General features: G+C 48.0%; 3 non-coding genes across 3 annotated transcripts; 1 reads left to right on the top strand and 2 right to left on the bottom strand.

Annotated features, from left to right (window-relative positions):
* Positions 1 to 2247: 2247 nt before the first annotated feature.
* Positions 2248 to 2321, bottom strand: trnan-guu (transfer RNA asparagine (anticodon GUU)). Its single transcript has one exon. It is a non-coding gene; the product is annotated as a tRNA-Asn (tRNA).
* Positions 2322 to 3569: 1248 nt separating this feature from the next.
* Positions 3570 to 3641, bottom strand: trnaq-uug (transfer RNA glutamine (anticodon UUG)). Its single transcript has one exon. It is a non-coding gene; the product is annotated as a tRNA-Gln (tRNA).
* Positions 3642 to 17627: 13986 nt separating this feature from the next.
* Positions 17628 to 17715, top strand: trnap-ugg (transfer RNA proline (anticodon UGG)). Its single transcript is given in 2 exon segments — positions 17628 to 17663; positions 17680 to 17715. It is a non-coding gene; the product is annotated as a tRNA-Pro (tRNA).
* Positions 17716 to 19538: the final 1823 nt, after the last annotated feature.

Raw genomic sequence — 19538 nt, 5'->3', positions numbered from 1 at the left:
AAAGCTCCTTGTATTGTGACACCTTCATATCGACGAACATCTGAGTCTTATGACGTAGACCTCGTGGCGCAATGGTAGCGTGACTGATTTCAGTTCCGAAGGTAGCGTGTTTAAATCACATCAGGGTTACTGTACTTTTAGATATTGTTCTTCCAGAATTAATATATTCTTTGCTGTTTGCCAATAACCAGACCCTTGCTCCAAGGTCTGTCTCACTGTTTCCCCGGTGTCAGACAGAGATACGCCTGCTACCCTCATTTATTTCATGTGACAGGATACAAAAGTTCAAAATCAACCTGCAGATGGCCACATACAGCATTAAATAGTCAGGATGGCCGAGCGGTCTCAGGTGCTGTGTTCAGGTTGCAGTCTTCTCTCGAGGTCTGTGTTTAAATCTGACATTTCTTATTTTTAATCATTAAGTGAAACTCATTGTTTGACACCACGATCAACTCCTTCAAAGTGAGATTCAGCAGTTCACCTGCTCGCTTAACATTTCCGTCTGACCGGGTGCTGAAAGTGGAGATGTTTCCGCAGTGTCGCGGTTAACACGTTCATCTCACACGCGAAAGCTCACCGGGTGGGAATATTTTCTGGAGCTATCTCCTCATGCATGTCCAGGGGCGAGTTTGTTCTCCTGTGAAAGGTCATAAGGTCAAAAACATGTAAGGATTAGGGGCCGGAGTAGGCCATTCGGCCCCTCGAGCCTGGTCCACCATTCAAGAAGATCCTGGCAGTTCCTTGACAGCAAGTTTAAACATCTGGGGCGGAGCCAACAGGCACCTGGCTGCAATCAACGACAAAAACGTCGATTTGGTAGAAGCCCCGTGAGATCAATCGGTCGAGCATGAGAATCTTAATCTCGAATTTGGGGGCTCGAGCCCCACGTTAACTGTTAAAGCATGTCCCAATTTGCACAGTGTGTTTTCGGTGTCTGGTTCAAAATGTTCATTGCTGGTAACATCAACAGGAGACTGGGGAAACAGTGAGAAAGACTTTAGAGCAAAGGTCTGGTTATTGTGAAACACCAAAGGAAATATAAATTCAAGAAACATAGAAAACATAGAAAATAGGTGCAGGAGTAGGCCATTCGGCCCTTTGAGCCTGCACCGCCATTCAATGAGTTCATGGCTGAACATGCAACTTCAATACCCCATTCCTGCTTTCTCGCCATAGCCCTTGATCCCCCTAGTCTGAAGGACTACATCTAACTCATTTTTGAGAAGAATAACCTCGAAAGGAAATGTGACCCCGACACCCAGGAAGAAGTGTTAAGGCAGAAGATTAAATGCTGCATTCCTCTGTTCAAAAAATTCCTTTCACAAACATTTTTCTGACCGTAACTGCACAAAACAAAAATGTTCGTTTCAAAGTCATTAAACTTCCGAATTTCCGTGCCCCCCGAATCTCCTGAATCAGATGCCTCTAGTTTTGCTGACTCAATCCATGTCCCTTTGAAATGTTCTGCTTCCACCCACACTATGAAATGTGCCACTAACTTATAGAATCATGGAATGGTTACAGCACGGAAGGCCATTCGGCCCGTCGAGCCCGTGCCGACTCTCAGCGAGTCCCACTCCCCCGCCCTTTCCCTGTAGCCCTGCAATTGTTTTTCCTTCAGACACTGATCCAGCTCCTGTTTGAAAGATAAGATTGAGTCTGCCTCCACCACCCTTTCAAGCCGTGCATTCCAGATCCTAACCACTCTCTGCTAAATGGCCACCTCCTGTTCCTATGTGTAAAGTCTGGGAAACACTGGATCAATTCCTGCCACACTCACAGCCTTCCTAAATATAGCACCGTCTTTCTATTCTCATAAAACCAGCTCCTGAAGTATAGGCCAGCTGTGCAGGTTAAAGCTCTGGTTATGTTCCGAACATTGCTGCAGTATTTCCGTAATGTAGTGGTTATTAGATTCACCTCACACGCGAAATGTCCCTGGTTCAAAACTGCGCGGAAACATTTTGAAAACATGTTCAATTAAATATTTGAAGAAATGGATTTATTCATATTAGTGGTTCAATATTAACAAAAAACAATGTCCCACAACCTTATTAAATTTTCTGATATCTCTGTTCAGTTCTGTATACACTCAAACTGAATGCTCATAAAAGTATTGGAGTGGGAACTCACTGGATAACAGCACAGCTGGCAATGTTTGTGGAATATATTCGCGCAGCCAAAATGCACAATGACTACCTGGAATCGTGCAGCACCGAATCCACGGGGAAAAACAGTTAAATGTTTCGTCCCTGGGTGGTCTCGAACCACCAACCTTTCAGTTAACAGCCGAACGCGCTAACCCATTGCGCCACAGAGACTGACGCAATTGCACACTGCAAGACATCCCAAACCAGGGCGTCAGTCAGTTAAAGCTTCAGATTGCTCTGACCGGGATGGAACTTGTCCACTCTCAGTTGTACTTTTCCCAAGTAAAGGGTGGGACATTCATTGTGGATGTGTGGAAGCCAAACACTTTAATCTTTTTTAACTGGACACTCTCCACTAAGGACTGCCGTGTCTCTGTCCATCCTCCTGTCATTGTTTCCTGTCTTATCCCATAAGTTCCCCCTTTCAACTCAATCCATTCATTAAGAAATGACTGGACTTCAACTGGAATATCCCCTGCACCTCCCATTACTAACTGAAGATCCCTTTAATCACGACAATTAAGAGAATGCTCACCCCTCGAACTGATGTGTGGGAAACACTTCTTCCAACAACTCAGCCAACTTTCTGCTTCATGTCGGGGGCTTCGAATGAGCTAACGAACTTTTGAAAATCACGTCGGGGTCACCAAAATGTTGTAAACGGCTGTCTTGCTCTTTTCACTTCTTTGCTTTTAACGTCGAATTACCCGCACACACTCCGTTGTAGGAAAGGCAGGATCGGATCTTTTAGTTAAACATTCATACTCAGCAAACCAAATATGAAAGTTACTGAGAACACTTCACAAAGGCAGCTTGCTTCGATTTCCGTGGCTGCTTGAGACACACACCTTCCAAATGTCCAGTGTCTCTGATGTCTGTGTCTCTGCAGTCCATACTGCAGTCATCTTTATACTGAAAAAGCCTTTGAACTCTTATTCTTTGCATTTAGACAATCCAGACGAACTGCTTTCTGAATCGTTTAACAGACAGACTTAATATTGCTTGTTTAACCTACAGATCTCATTATATAGTTACAAGTTTAAACTCAAATACAGAACATACAGACATCGTCAAATCGTTTAGTCCTGAATTTCCATTATTCCCACCGTAACAAGGTACTCAAATATATAACATCCAGACAATGACCAGTTACTCATCTCACTGGCTGAAGGCACCACATTGTCGAACAGTCTCTTTTCCATCCAAACTTCAATCTTCCTGTTTTTTAATCCAAACTTCAGACTGCGTGCTGAAGCAAAGAGTTCAGCAATGCGGGACTGTGCTCCCACAGAGCACAGGATTTGACAACGAGACTTGTCGATCAAGCATCAATGATAAAGGCAATAAAATTGCCCACCAGCACCAGGTATCTTTGACTTGTTTGTCCCAAATTTTCAGCAGCTGGGACAACAAGAATTGAGGTTCCACTGAGATTTGAACTCAGATTGCTGGATTCAAAGTCCAGAGTGCTCACCATTACACCATGGAACCAACCACACAAAAATCTTTGAAAAAATTCTCAAAAACAACAAAATCATCGCCACCATTACACTTTGGCTCGGCCTTTTCTCATGTCTCGCATCAGTTTTCCCTCTTTACGCTCTGCTAATTATCGATGCAGAGCAATTCACACAGATGCTGTCGAGGCTATGGTTTCTCAAGTAGCTGTTTCTGTTTCACACTGTTCATCACAGCTTGTACTTCAGTCTTGCCAGGTAAAAAGTGCGTTTGCATTGCAATGCATTAATGTAAAATGCTTGGCATGAAAAGAAAACGTTTTGTCGAGTGCGAAGGTTCACTAGACTGATTCCCGGGATGGCAGGACTGACATATGAGGAGAGACTGGATCGACTGTGCCTTTATTCACTGGCGTTTAGAAAGATGAGATGGGATCTCATAGAAACATATAAAATTCTGATGGGACTGGACAGGTTAGATGCAGGAAGAATGTTCTCAATGTTGGGGAAGTCCAGAACCATGGAACACAGTTAAAGCCATTTAGGACCGAGATGAGGAGAACCTTCTTCACTCAGAGAGTTGTTAACCTGTGCAATTCACTACTGCAGAGAGTTTTTGATGACAGTTCGTTGGATATATTCAAGAGGGAGTTAGATGTGGCCCTTACGGCTAAAGGGATCAAGGGGTATGGAGACAAAGCAGGAAATGGGTACTGAGGTGAATGATCAGCCATGATCTTATTGAGTGATGGTGCAGGCTCGAAGTGTCGAATGGCCTACCCCTGCAAGTATTTTCTGTGTTTCTTTGTTTCTGTGCAGTGCCTGCATTTCAAACAGCATTGCTTTTATTGATCCTGCGGAATGCATATTGCACAGATAATCTCAGCACACATTGTGCAGACAAAGGCAGCATTAGACAACAAAGTGATTTGTCCTCCGCTGATTTGTAGCAGATAACTGACGGTTGAACACACGATTTGACAACTAGACTTGTAGATCAAGCATCAATGACAAAGGCAACAAAACTGGCCACCAGCACCAGGTGTCTTTCACTTGTTTGTCCCAAATTTTCAGCAGCTGGGACAGCAAGCATTCAGGTTCGACTGAGATTTGAACTCAGATCATTAAATTTAGAGTCAAGAGTGCTCACCATTACACCATGGCAACAACCATGACAAAATCTTTGAAACATTTCTCAAAAACAACAAAACCATCTGCAACATTACACTTTGGCTCGGCCTTTTCTCATCCACACCGTCAGTTTCCTCTCTTTACGCTCTGCTAATTGTCAATGCAGAGCAATTCACACAGATGCCGTCGAGGCTATGGGTTCTCAAGTAGCTGTTTCTGTTTCACATTGTTCATCACAGCTTGTACTTCAGTCTTGCCAGGTAAAAAGTGCGTTTGCATTGCAATGCATTAATGTAAAATGCTTGGCATGAAAAGAAAATGCAAATTTTTTCGAGTACAAAACATGCAGTGCCTGCATTTCAAAAGCGTTGCTTTTATTCATCCTGCTGAATGCATATTGCACAGATAATCTCAGCACACATCGTGCAGGTAAAGGCAGCATTAGATAAAAAACTGGTTTCTCCTCCGCTGATTTGTAACAGGTAACTGATGGTTGAACACATGATTTCACAACTAGACCAAGCAACACTGACAAAGGCAACAAAACTGCCCACCAGCACCAGGTGTCTTTCACTTGTTTGTCCCAAATTTTCAGCAGCTGGGACAGCAAGAATTGAGGTTCCACCACAATTTGAACTCAGATCACTGGTTTACTGAGTCCAGAATGCTCACCATTACACCATGGAACCAATCATGCCAAAGTTTTTGAAACATAGAAACATCGAAACATAGAAACATAGAAAATAGGTGCAGGAGTAGGATGGCAAAAATTCGTGGGACAACCTCCCCTGTGTTTGGACTCATTGGAAAGGAAATTTAATTTAGAACTATCAACCAGAAAGTTTGGGATCCTAACTGGAAGAAACTACGAGTTTTAATCGAATTTGGGATTTTACAAGGCAGATTGGGTCCGTGTGGAAAGGGCTGAGAACTAAAGGATCGTTCAAAGAAACCAGTTTGGGTATTGAAACTGTCTGGGATATTGAAGCTGAACAAATTGTCTGGGGAATTGTGTAAACTCGAAAACCCATCTCCCCGGGAGACATTAACATAGCAACAATCAACCCAGAGATAGCCAGCCATCACTCAGAGCAGGAAACCCATCCAGCGTATACATAATGACAATGGCCCATCCAGCCCGCATGGAAAATCCAGGACATTGCAAACACCAAAAATCTAATTTTCCCGATCAAGAAACAAATTCAAAAGATCGACACATCCGAGACAGGTTACCATTAATGGGCCCGCCAAAATATAACAGAGATATCAAGCCCGCCAAAATTAAAATCAAAGAATCGGGGCTCATTTGGCGCGCAGATTAGAACGGCTCCCAAAGTATAACTGGGGCCCTGTTTTTTAACGAAAGAAGGAGAAGGGGAACGAGGGAAAAAGAAGAGAGACCACTGCAGCAGTTTGTAATAAGCCTTCCAGAGAGCTTGCTACACAGCCTCCTATGCAGGTCTTCTGAGCTCCAACATCTTCAGCCTCGACGACACTCCTGGACCACACTGCCCTGCTACCGAAGGAGAAGAAAGAACATCATCACAGCAGAGAAAGCAGTTCCCAGTAACTTCCGACATCATCATCGCAGCAGCAACTGACCACAGCCAACGTGGTAACATCGAAAACACCGCGACCGACAAATTCTAAGATAAACAGTCCTCAAGAAGAAACCAAAGATTCGAAAGTTTCCCCTCTACAATCTGTTCCTCGATACCAACAGGTGAAACATTACCCAAAAGAACTTTAAAACCAATTGCTGACAGAAGAAAGTGGGTACTTACCCATAAATCCAATATGCGCCCTACCGCATCAGCGGACACCACCCAACTGAAGACTACGCAGCAAGAAGTCTTTCACAACATTCAGGGTATGGCAAGCAGAACTGACAGAGTCCAGTGAACCCCAAAATTGCGAACCACCGCCAACTGACAATAAGAGGATTGGTGAGCATAATCCCTGTTTGCCCGAGAGTTTGACCTAGTCAGAGTTAGGCATTGGGATGTGGGAGGTGTATTATTATTCTGTAACCCCATGAATGTTTGGTAAAGTGTTTTTTTATTCTAGTAATTACAAGCTTGACATTGTACATTCTTATTCTTGTTAAAATTGAGGTTCTTTGCACCAAAACTAGTTGTCTCTTGTTCTTTGTCACATCGCCAAATAAATCTAAAGTCTAGAACCCAGGAAGTGCGAGCGATTCAATCTGCTCAGAAGGTCAGAGATGAACCTGATCCCACACACCACCCCCAAGAGAATGGCGACCGCGGCAGGACTTTGGTGTAAAGGATGTGATGCAGAGATTGCTGTTTTGGAGGAAAGAACCAAGATGACAGAAAGGATTTCCTCCGATGTGTATAAGAAAGTGAATGTCACTCATCAATGCTTGAAACTATCATTAAGGAAGAAATAGCGGGACATCTAGATAGGAAGAGTGCAATCAAGCAGACGCAGCATGGATTCATGAAGGGGAAATCATGTTTAACTAATTTACTGGAATTCTTTGAGGATATAATGAGCATGGTGGATAGAGGTGTACCGATGGATGTGGTGTATTTAGATTTCCAAAAGGCATTCGATAAGGTGCCACACAAAGGTTACTGCAGAAGATAAAGGTACGTGGAGTCAGAGGAAATGTATTAGCATGGATAGAGAATTGGCTGGCTAACAGAAAGGAGAGAGTCGGGATAAATGGGTCCTTTTCGGGTTGGAAATCGGTGGTTAGTGATGTGCCACAGGGATCGGTGCTGGGACCACAACTGTGCACAATATACATAGATGACCTGGAGGAGGGGACAGAGTGTAGTGGAACAAAATTTGCAGATGACACAAAGATTACTGGGAAGAAAGCGGGTTGTGTAGAGGACACAGAGAGGCTGCAAAGAGATTTAGATAGGTTAAGCGAATGGGCTAAGGTTTGGCAGATGGAATACAATGTCGGAAAATGTGAGGTCATCTACCTTGGGAAAAAAAACAGTAAAAGGGAATATTATTTGAATGGGGAGAAATTACAACATGCTGTGGTGCAGAGGGACCTGGGGGTCCTTGTTCATGAATCCCAAAAAGTTAGTTTGCAGGTGCAGCAGGTAATCAGGAAGGCGAATGGAATGTTGGCCTTCATTGCGAGAGGGATGGAGTACAAAAGCAGGGAGGTCCTGCTGCAACTGTAAAGGGTATTGGTGAGGCTGCACTTGGAGTACTGCGCGCAGTTTTGGTCACCTTACTACAGGAAGGATATACTAGCTTTGGAGGGGGTACAGAGACGATTCACTAGGCTGATTCCGGAGATGAGGGGGTTACCTTATGATGATAGATTGAGTAGACTGGGTCTTTTCTCGTTGGAGTTCAGAAGGATGAGGGGTGATCTTATAGAAACATTTAAAATCATGAAAGGGATAGACAAGATAGAGGCAGAGAGATTGTTTCCACTGGTCTGGGAGACTAGAACTAGGGGGCACAGCCTCAAAAGATGGGGGAGCCAATTTAAAAGCGAGTTGAGAAGGAATTTCTTCTCCCAGAGGCTTGTGAATCTGTGGAATTCTCTGCGCAAGGAAGCAGTTGAGGCTAGCTCATTGAATGTATTCAAGTCACAGATAGATAGATTTTTAACCAATAAGGGAATTAAGGGTTATGGGGAGCGGGCGGATAAGTGGAGCTGAGTCCACGGCCAGATCAGCCATGATCTTGTTGAATGGCAGAGCAGGCTCGAGGGGCTAGATGGCCTACTCCTGTTCCTAATTCTTATGTTCTTATTTAATGGGTGCTTGATCTGTTGCGCGCTGAGCATCCAGGATACGCTGCGGCCCTGGACACCCAGCAAGGACCATAAGGAATCAGTAGAAAAGGCAATTTGGTTGGCCTGCCTGCAGCGACAGGTCCAACTCCGAGATAAGAACATCGAGTCACTGCAGGCAGAACGATGTGAATGTGCAGAAACATCACATGACAGGGCTATGGCAGAAGAAAGGTGTGGAGAGAACTCCGGAAGCTAAAACATGGAAAGACACAGCGAATGGAAAGGTTCAAAAACAGCCAGAACTATTTACAGTGTCAGGTTACCGAGGCTAAGAATAATGAAAAGATACTGTGGGAGGAAAACACTCGCCTCACCCTTCAAGTAAAAGAGTTGGAGGAGAAGTTAAGAGACGTACAGCAGCTTATAAAGTAGCCAGCACGATTGAGTCAGGAGACCACGGTCCCTGCCAGCAACAAATCAAAAGTTTAACCCTTGCTCTGTCCAAGGCAAAAGGCATGGTATTCCTAATAAACCTGGGTACGGCCCGGGTAAACCTGGAAGAGAAGGAGGAAACTGTTCAACCACCACCTGTGGTGCCGGTGACTATACCGGTTCGGCAGCAGGAGGGTGAACGAGTTGTGGGGCGGACAGGGACAGCGGACCACCACCACCTGTGGCACCGAGTTTCAGCTTGGCTTGGCAGCAGGGAGGAGGGGTAGGCGAGCCAGAACAGGAAGGGCCAGAACCAGGGCCAATGTGCCCAGTCCGGCAACAAATGTTTGGCCCGCCCACCGGTGCTGGGGGTCTGGGGCCCCTGGAAAGTCAGTTTGTGGTTCCCCACACGACCCAACAGCTTAGGGCTATGATAAGTCACCTGGGAAAGCTCACCCCAAAGGGGGACACCTCGGTCCACTTTATGGAAGTGGAACAGGCAGGGGATATTAACGCGTGTGATGATGCCGAGATAGCAAATATGCACCTCCTCTCACTGGACAGCAAGCTGTACAGGTTCCTATCTGCCGAGAGCAAAAGGGGGCAGAGGACATGTGCTGCTGTCCAGGAAGATATTCGAGAAGCCATGGGCTGTAATGATGGGAGTCCCTTCTCCAGACCCATGGAAGTGTAGCGCAGGGAAGAGTTCTCCTGCCCCTGCCCAAAAGACCGAGACTGAGAAGCCAGCCCCTCCCCACCCGTTTGATACATTTCTGACTGCGCTGCGAACAATGCTGGATGGCTCTGGGAGGGTAGCCACCGCCACCGGTACCGAAATCCCATCTGCCCCATCCCAGCCAAAACAGTGACTAGAACAGACACAGCCTGTTCCCCTGTGTTCCCTCGAGTACAATGCGTGGGGGAGACCGACTGTTCAGATGGAGGTGGAAAAGGTGAAAGGGACTGACCTGCTGGATACCGGTGCATCAAGCACCCTTGTCTATGTAAATAACCCCACCGCCTCACCTCTGTCTAGCGGGGTCCCCTAGAGCTTGGTGGGTTTCACAGGCACCGAGAAGGTTGGCTCTTTCTCCGTTCCGTTCTCTATTCGTTTCGGAACACTCCACACCAAATGGACTTGTGTCCTGATGAAGTGGGAACAGGAAGGGAGAGGGATCCTGGGGGCTGACTTCATTCGAGGCCATGGGATCCTCGTGGATTTAAGAAACCATTGTCTTTCGGGGTCAGTATGTATGGGACAGGAGAGTGATGTGATGGTTATCCCAGAAAAATGGGGAAAAGGGACGGTGTGTACCATGAAGCCAAGGAGTGTTACAACCTTGAATCACTGGTCAGTAACACTCCAATGGAGTACCAAGAGTATGTGAGGGCAAACCTTGCAGCTTTTGCCACTCACAAACATGACTGTGGGAGGATAAACGGGGTCGAGGTTAGCATAGATGGTGACCCTATGACCCGACCGTAGAAACAGTATAACTTCCCCAGGGAGGCGGAGGCAGACATGGAAACAGCCTTGGGTTCTTTAGTGAAACAGGGGGTATTGAGACCAATAGCTACCCATGCGAACTCTCCGTTGTGGCCGGTTAAGAAACAGGACAACTCCTGGAGAGCCACGGTGGACTATCGAGTACTCAACCGTAACATCCCTGGCTGTGCACCCATTGTTGTTGCTGCCGTTGGATGACCTCATTGGACGTATCCCAGCCTCCGCGACCACCTTCACGGTGCTGGACATTTCCAACGGGTTTGGTCCATACCTTTAAGAAGAGAAGGTCAGTACAGGTTTGCTTTTACCTTTAAAGGACAGCAATACACTTGGAACTGTCTCCCTCAGGGCTTCCACAACAGCCCCAGTATTTTCCATCAATGTATAGCCAACTGTTTAAAGAGCCTCAGCAGACCCCAGCAGCTGGTACAGTATGTGGACGACCTGCTCCTGTTCACCGATGAAGGGGAGGAGCATGGTTCACTGCTGGCTGAACTGCTGGAGCTGCTGAAAGAAGAAGGGTTTAAAGTGAATCCCACAAACGCACAGATCGGCCTGAAGGAAGTAAAATTCCTGGGACTGGCTGTGCGCGCTGGGGAAAGGGCCATTGACAAAGCTAGAAGGGAAGCAGTGCAGAAGTTACCAGCCCCCAACACAGTGACAGGAGTAAGATCTTTCCTCGGGCTAACCGGGTACAGCAGAGATCTCATTGAGGATTATGCAGCCACAGCAGCCCCTCTGCTCCGACTCCGACACAAGGGAGTGGAGTGGGAATGGGACGAAGGTTGCGAGGCAGCATTTATCCAACTCAATAAAGACCTGCAGACCGTGCCAGCTCTCGGGGCTATTGTTGGGGGTAAAGAGTTTTCCTGGAGGTAGCAGCCAGTGGGGACAGCCTGAGTGCAGTACTGCTCCAAGAGCGGCACGGCCGGCTGAGACCAGTGGTCTACTCCTCCAGGATACTCACGGATGTGGAGAAGGGATACTCCAACTTTGAGAGGCACCTCCTAGCCACTCACTGGGCTGTGAAAAGATCACTGATCTTCACAGGGGATCCCCTATCACACTCCTTACCTACCATACGCCCATCCAAATGCTCCTGGACAGGAGGATCAAGGACGGGACAGAGAGCAGTGCCCGCATTGCTCGCTGGACCCTACTCCTCTCCCAAATGGACTTAAGGGGTAAGAGTCTCTGCGAGCAAAGACTCGCAGCCAACATGATCTATCCAGGGAACGCCCACCGGTGTTCCATAGAAGGGGTATGGGAAATTAGCATAGGTTTTCGGGCTGGGTTACGTCCCACAAGCCGAGAGATCTCAAGAACGGATTTGCAGGTGAACGACTCACAGGCTGTGGAGTTTATGACCCAGAGGCAGGCATTGCCCTGGTGATTAAACTCCCCAGTACGATGAGTGCCCAGCACGCTGAACTGTCAGCGGTGGTATATGTAGTCACACACCCCGAAGAATTCCCCACCCGACACACGATTTTCTCGGACAGTATGTTCACATGCAATTCGTGTATAGAGTACTTGGCTATCTGGTCCCGTCGCGGATACACATCTGCAGACGGGAGACCCCTGGCAATTAAGCCCCGACTGGAAAAGATCATGACAGCCGTGGGGGAGGAAGGGAAGATCTATATACATAAAGTGAAGGCACATTCCACCACTGAACCCCGTAGCGAGGGAAACCAGCAGGCTGACATGTTGGCCAAGCAAGGTGCGCGCACGGGCAAGCTCTAGGATCCGTACAACCCAGGCCCCATCGCAGCAGTCAGGGGCAGGATTGGGATGACAGGGAGGGTAGGGGTAGCATTGTCCCCGGACCTAAAAACGGTTCAGATCCAAGACCCCGTCCCTAAAACTGTCCTGAACACGCTAGAAAAAGGGGAAAGGGTAGACGGCCCGTACAGAAGGCATGCTGTTCAGGGGGGAGCAATGGGTAGTACCCCAACAACAGCAGAGAGAATTCCTCCAGCTGGACCACGAGGGTCCAGGAGCAGGACATCCTGGACCTGAGACCACTTGGCAACGGGTGGAACAGGCAGGGTGGTGGCCAGGACTCAGGGAAGACGTCCGCGAGTTCTGTGCCAGCTGTCTGGTGTGCGCTGCCAACAACCCCGACGCCCAGAAAAGGAAGGTGTCTATGGGACATATCAGGAGGGTAGAGGGATCCTGGCAGTCGATCCAGGTCGATTACATTGGGCCTCGACCCACCGCCCAGGGAGGTTACCAGTACTGTCTAGTGTTGGTGGATGTATTCACCAAATGGGTGGAAGCCTTCCCATGCCGAACAGCCACTGCCCTGGGAACAGCCAGGATCCTGGTCAGGGAGGTGTTCTCCCGATGGGGACTACCCCAGTACGTGGATTCCGACCAGGGGAGCCACTTCACCAGGCAGGTGATGCAGGAACCATTAAGGTGCTCAGCATCAAAGAGAAATGGCATGTCGCCCACAACCCACAGTCATCCGGGTCTGTGGAGCGTTTAAACCGCAACATCAAAGAAAGACTGCGAAAAGAGACAGGGGACTCACCCAAGAGGTGGGTAGAGGTCCGACCACTGGTCCTCATAGGGATCCGGGCCAGCCAGTCAAAGATCACGGGGTACTCCCCGTGTTAGCGTTAGTGTTTTCTTAGAAGAATCACTCAACACTCAGGGTCGGTTCCAATGCTGATGCAGCTTTTATTACGCTCAGCGGGAAGGAAAAACTCAGGACCGTATCCAGGTTTCTCTTCACAGAACAAAGAGTTACATGTACCTTTATATGTTTCACAACAGTTACAAAACAGTTTACTACAGTTACACAGCCCATCACGGCTGGACACAAGCCAATCACAACGATTATAGATTACATATAGGTTCTTTTAACCCAATAGAATTCTCCTAGTATCCAGGGAACCATATGTTCGGTTATTGTCAGCTTGGGCTGATCGATGGCTTTATAGGTTCTCTCCCTAGTTCTTTCATCTGGGAGAAATAATTGGTATATAGCCTTGTTTACAGCAAATGGTTTCCCTCTTATCTTTCTTCCTGGGGAATTAATTGGTTTATGGCCTTGTTCACAGGAGATGGTTTCCTTCTTATCTCTGTCTTCCCAGGCATTCCTACAGTGGGCCTCACAGGGTTATTGCTCGGTCAGTGAACGTTCAACAGTTCACAGTTTGACTACCTGATTTCCCATAATGCCTGGGCAGCCATTTTATGTGTGTGTCCATTTAAGCTTATGTGAGTTTTAAATATCCAGCAGGTGCCTAATGCCTAAGTCTATATATATATTTCTACTCTCTACAACACCCCGTATGAGCTCATGACCGGCAGAGCCAGGCGAACCCCCACGCATGTGTTAGCCCCGGTACTCACGGAAGGTCAGCTTAGGGAAGCGAGCCGGGACAGCTTTGTCAGGAACCTGTGTGAACACATTAAACAGATTCACTGGCAGGCTGCTGACAATATGGGAAAACAGCATCGGAGCAACTGACTGCTGCTCGAGCCCCGCAAACACCACGAATGGGAGATAGGGGACCAGGTTATGGTCAGCAACTACGCTCGAGTAGGGGTTTATGAGGCACTGTACATGGGGCCGTACCACATTGTCGACAAGGCAAGCCCCATGATCTGTGCCGTGAAAATGCCTCGCCGTACAAAGTGGTTCCACATAAACCAGTGCAAACTTTTCAACCCCGGGACAGCAGCGAAACGTAAGGGACAGCCAGGAACAGGGAACTGTGCTAAAGGCAGGGACCCTCAGCCAGCAGCCTCCGACTGTGGAAATCCCACAGGGGACGTGGCAGACCCACAGACTGTACCCAGAGGGGCGGTGGACTGAGTTACTGGAGGAGCTGGGACTTGGACGCACCCCCAGGGGTCAAAACCCTGAGAAGGACTCTCCGCACACCACGGCCTAAGGCACCGTGGTCACCAGCGCCCCAATTTAAGTGGTTCAGCCCCGGGAGAGGGACCTGCCGTGAAAGGGTACCTAAGATCAAGGACCAGCCTGCGAGCAGGGACACCCAGCCGGTAGCCTCGGGCGACGAGGGAGCCCCAGAAGAGATAGTGGTGGACCAGCCACTAATTGGGGGTCCCCAGCCCACGGCCCTCAACCAGGCAGAACCCCCAGGGGACAAAATGAACCAGGCAGCCACCCCCAAAGGAGCGGTGTGCTGTATCACCGGAGGGGACATTCCCCCAATAGTGTGGGACTCAGACCCACCTCCGGTCAGGACACTCCAGGTCCTGCGGTACAGTCCGACCTACGACCGGCCCCGCTGGAAACACAGAGGCCAGGGAAGAAAAGAGAAGGGCAGGAATTAACCTGGCCACCCGGAGATGGGTGGCAGATGTACATAAATAATACGATATGTGTTAAGGTATGTTTAGTAAGAATCTAGCGTAGTGTAGATTATGCGTGTAATGATTTCAGGCACCACAACCGAAAAGAAACCACACGTCTGGAAGGTGTGAAACGAGTAGAATAGGATAAGGATGTTTATATGAATATAGAAGTTAAGAGTTTCAGCCGACAGCCGGTGACTAAATAGTGACATATGTGTTGGGGAAAGGAAAAGACCCCACCTTGTCGGCAGTAAAAGAGGCACTACAAGATCGATAACAACATGAACAGGGTCCTGTTCCTGCTCACCCTGATAAGGATGAGCAGTGACAGCTGAGGAGACGTGGAAGAATCCCCCATTTATGGTCTCAGGAGAGAGAGCACCGATCGTGACTGCAGCGGGTGACACCCCGGGTGTGGAAGAGCTCGCCGTGTCCGCCCACGAGGGAAGGTGGCCAGGGTGGATGGGGTCTCATTCCACCCACTACTCCAGCCAGGAAGGGTTTACCTCTGGGGAGGCCTCCGTTCCATGCCCCAGGATACGGGTCGTTGCTGCGTGGGTCAGTGTCACGGAGGGAAAACGTGTATGTTTGACTTGTAAAGGAAAGATTCCCCTGGGTAGATGGTGCTGGCTCAGGAAGCTGAGCAAGGATGTGGGGGATCAGCACTCTGACTGGGAAAGACTCGGGAATGACACGTACCGTACCATCACGGGGACACGGGGAGGAGTGAAGGTGTGTTAGAACAAGTGGTGGGAGTCTGAACAGGGAATTTACGTCTGCATGTGGTGGTCAGAGGAGATCTGTCCTGCAGACATATCAATCGCCTTTGCCAGGCAATGGCAAGATGACGGGGAAGGGATGGGGTGGGATTCCAGCCTACACGGGTGTGTGGTCCCACACTCCCCACTCCCAATTAACACCACCGAACTTATAGCACACATTAAGAAACCCCTGCCCACGACCCCGCCAGTGAGAACAATAACAGAAAGGTGTCCGACCACCACCAAGTGACTCGGGAATGGATTAGTATTGGTACCAACCGAAAAGGTGTTATACCAGGGGCTACATTATGCAGTAGCTTCAGTTATTTTAAACTTTACCGAGGTGCATATACCTGACTGGTGCCCGAAGGAAACAGAGCAGCTATACCAGGCCCTACTCAGAGAAATGTTCAAGAACTTTTATGAGTTCGAATTTGAGAATGTAGACAAAACAGATATATACATCCTGTACGCTAGGGACACCATGGGCACGGGAAGACCTAGAAGGGGCACCTTGAACGACATTTTAACTGCATATCATGCAGGATCCTCTGTGATAAATAGCCTGGACGATATCGAACTACACATGCAGATAAATGGTCTACAGAACCAACTGAGAAACATCATGAAAGAAGAAAACACAGGAGAAGGCTCAGAGCTACACGAGGACCAGGCTATGATGATCCATTGAAAGGAAATCGTGGCTGAGCTGGAAAAACATGCACAGACAGGGAATGCACTCATACGGGAGGATAGGAATGCTTCTGACCAGGTTGCACAGAACGAGGTGTGTGTGCTGTACGGGGCATGGTTGTTGGACGAGGGCCACAACAACCTGGAGGATTTAAAACAAGGTTTAGTCCCCTCCTGGATCAGTAACAAGCACCTTGCAGCCCTCCACCCGTACAGTAACTCACGAAGCCCGTGCCAGCTCGGCCTAGCTTCTGAAACTTACCCTGTCCCAGTCGATCGCGATGTTCTAATCACACCATCATGGGGATAGTACTAAGGATGTCGGTCATGGGTGGGACAGCCCTTCCCACACTGTATACAGGGTGGAGAACATTGGAGTCATTCAAGGAGGTGCACATGTTCATTTCACAGCAGTCCCACCCTATGTCATAAAGTGGGAACACGCTATGACGGGTACTGACCTCTCCGGGTGCACACATAATACTGTGTCCCCAGCACTTGAACACCTATTCTAAACCACAGTGTGGGTTTAAAGCTGCTGGTGCACAGTCTATCAACTGTACCATGGAGGTAATGGCACAAAACCATGTCCCTCCACAGGGAGCATACATCGGGGGTGGGACATATTGTGTCACCACCAGTGCGCCCCACTACCAACATGGTCACTTCTGGTGTCCGGTCAGTGACAGCAGTTTTTGCTTTGAACCCGAGGCAGAAGTTCAAGTGGCCCAGGAACGGATTGTCCCCATTCCTGAACCCTCCACTGTTCAACTCACTGTGAGAGAAAACATCACAAACCTGCAGGATTATGTTGTACATTTGGCGATGAAATTCCCCCACTACCCGAACAACTTACTGCTCTGCTAGCAGCTGTAGTAATCTCACAAAAACATTTCAATTCTCGAGAACAGAAAACAATTGAGATCGGGAGAAAGATTCTAGAGATCACAATTCCACCTTGGTGGGACATTTTCAGAAATATAGAAGTTCCTGCCGGGATCAGAATAGCTTCCCACTTTTTGGTTGTCTGTCAACTCGCGATTATTCTTTACTTATGGTGTCTCACTTGTTGAGTGAAACGCAGAGGCCGTCAGGTCAGGCACCAAAGGTGCTGTACGCTCCCTGGCCAAACTTGGGGATCGCACAGGGAGGAGTAACACCATACTACCATGAACTCATCCTTTTTTGGCGTGGAAGCAAGTCATCCTCGTTTCGAGGGACCGCCTATGATGATGATGATGATGGATACATTAACGTCCCGACAGCTCATTGACTGCAGGAGTGGGACCGTGTGGCGCTTCAGAAGACATGTCAAAAAGACAAAGTCTGATTCCGTCTCATGTGCTCCTACAATCAGGAATAGCAACAAACTAAAAATGCTTAATAATGGTTACACCTTGTCGCCACATAAACTACATAGTTGGCTTGTTGGTCTAGAGGTATGATTCTCGCTTTGGGGTTGTTGTTTGAAATATGCGAGAGGTCCCGGGTTCAAATCCCGGACGAGCCCTCATTTTGCCGCGAATTTTGAATTTGCATCGAACTTTTGCAAAGAAGGACTTGCATTTCTGCAGCGTCTGTCAGGAACTCATGATGCCCCAAAGTGCTTTACAGTCGTTGAGTTGCCTTTGAAATGTTGTCACGTGAGGAAAGATGTGCTCAAGTCACCTCACACGCACCTCAACTCTTTGTGAAGGAGATCATAGAATCATAGAAGTTTACAGCACGGAAGGAGGCCATTTCGGCCCATCGTGTCCGCGTCAGCCAACAAGAGGCTTTCCAGCCTAATCCCATTTTCCAGCTCTAGGTCCATAACCCTGCAGGTTACGGCACTTCAGGTGCACATCCAAGCACTTTTAAAATGTGGTGAGGGTTTCTGCCTCTACCACCCTTTCAAGCAGTGAGTTCCAGACCCCCACAACCCTCTGCGTGAAGAAATTTCCCCTCTAAACTTTCTATCAATTACTTTAAATTTATGCCTCCTTGTTGATGACCCCTCTGCTAAGGGAAATAGGCCCTTTCTATCCACTATATCTAGGCCCCTCATAATTTTATACACCTCAATGAAGTCTCCCCTCAGGCTCTGTTCCATGGAAAACAAATCCAGCCGATCCAATCTGTCCTCATGGCTAAGATTCTTCACTCCCGGCAACAGACTCGTAAATCTCCTCTGTATCCTCTTCAGTGCAATCATGTCCTTCCTGTAATATGGCGACCAGAACTGCACGCAGTACTCCAGCAGTGGCCAAACCTGCCCCAGCGACCCCATCTCTTGTATTCCATTCCTCGGATAATAAAGGCAAGCATTCCATATTCCTTCTTAACCACCTTATCTACCTGGCCTGCTACTTTCAGGGATCTGTGGACATGCACTGCCTGGATTCTGGGGAGGACCCAGCAGATTGGAAAACTGCAAATGTAATGCCCCTATTTAAAAAAGGAGGAAGACAAAAAGCAGGAAACTATAGACCAGTTAGCCTAACGTCTGTGGTTGGGAAAATGTTGGAGTCCATTATTAAAAAAGCAGTAGCAGGACATAGAAACATAGAAACGTAGAAAATAGGTGCAGGAGAAGGCCATTCGGCCCTTCGAGCCACACCACCATTCAATAAGATCATGGCTGATCATTCAGCTCAGTGCCCCTTTCCTGCTTTCTCTCCATACCCCTTGATCCCTTTAGCCATAAGGGCCACATCTAACTCCCTCTTGAATATATCTAACGAACTGGCATCAACAACTCTTCTGTGGCAAAGAATTCCACAGGTTAACAACTCTCTGAGTGAAGAAGTTTCTCCACATCTCGGTCCTAAATGGCTTCCCCCTTATCCCTTAGACTCTGACCCCTGGTTCTGGACTTCCCCAACATCGGGAACATTCTTCCTGCCTCTAACCTGTCCAGTCCCGTCAGAATTTTATATGTTTCTATGAGATCCCCTCTCATTCTTCTAAACTCCAGTGAATGCAGGCCCAGTCGATCCAGTCTCTCCTCATATGTCAGTCCTGCCATCCCGTGAATAAGTCTGGTGAACCTTCGCCGCACTCCCTCAATAGCAAGAACATCCTTCCTCAGATTAGGAGACCAAAACTGAACACAATATTCCATGTGACGCCTCACCAAGGCCCTGTAAATCTGCAGTAAGACCTCCCTGCTCCAATACTCAAATTCCCCAGCTATGAAGGCCAACATGCCATGTGTCTTCTTCACCGCCTGCTGTACCTGCATGCCAACTTTCAATGACTGATGTACCATGACACCCAGGTCACGTTGCACCTCGCCTTTTCCTAATCTGTCACCATTCAGATAATATTCTGCCTTCACGTTTTTGCCACCAA

The sequence above is a fragment of the Pristiophorus japonicus genome, unplaced genomic scaffold (assembly GCF_044704955.1).
Source record: "Pristiophorus japonicus isolate sPriJap1 unplaced genomic scaffold, sPriJap1.hap1 HAP1_SCAFFOLD_655, whole genome shotgun sequence".
NCBI classification, from domain to species: Eukaryota; Metazoa; Chordata; class Chondrichthyes; family Pristiophoridae; genus Pristiophorus; species Pristiophorus japonicus.
The sequence above is the reverse complement of the archived record's forward strand: the minus strand, read 5'-3'. Positions and strand labels throughout refer to the sequence as shown.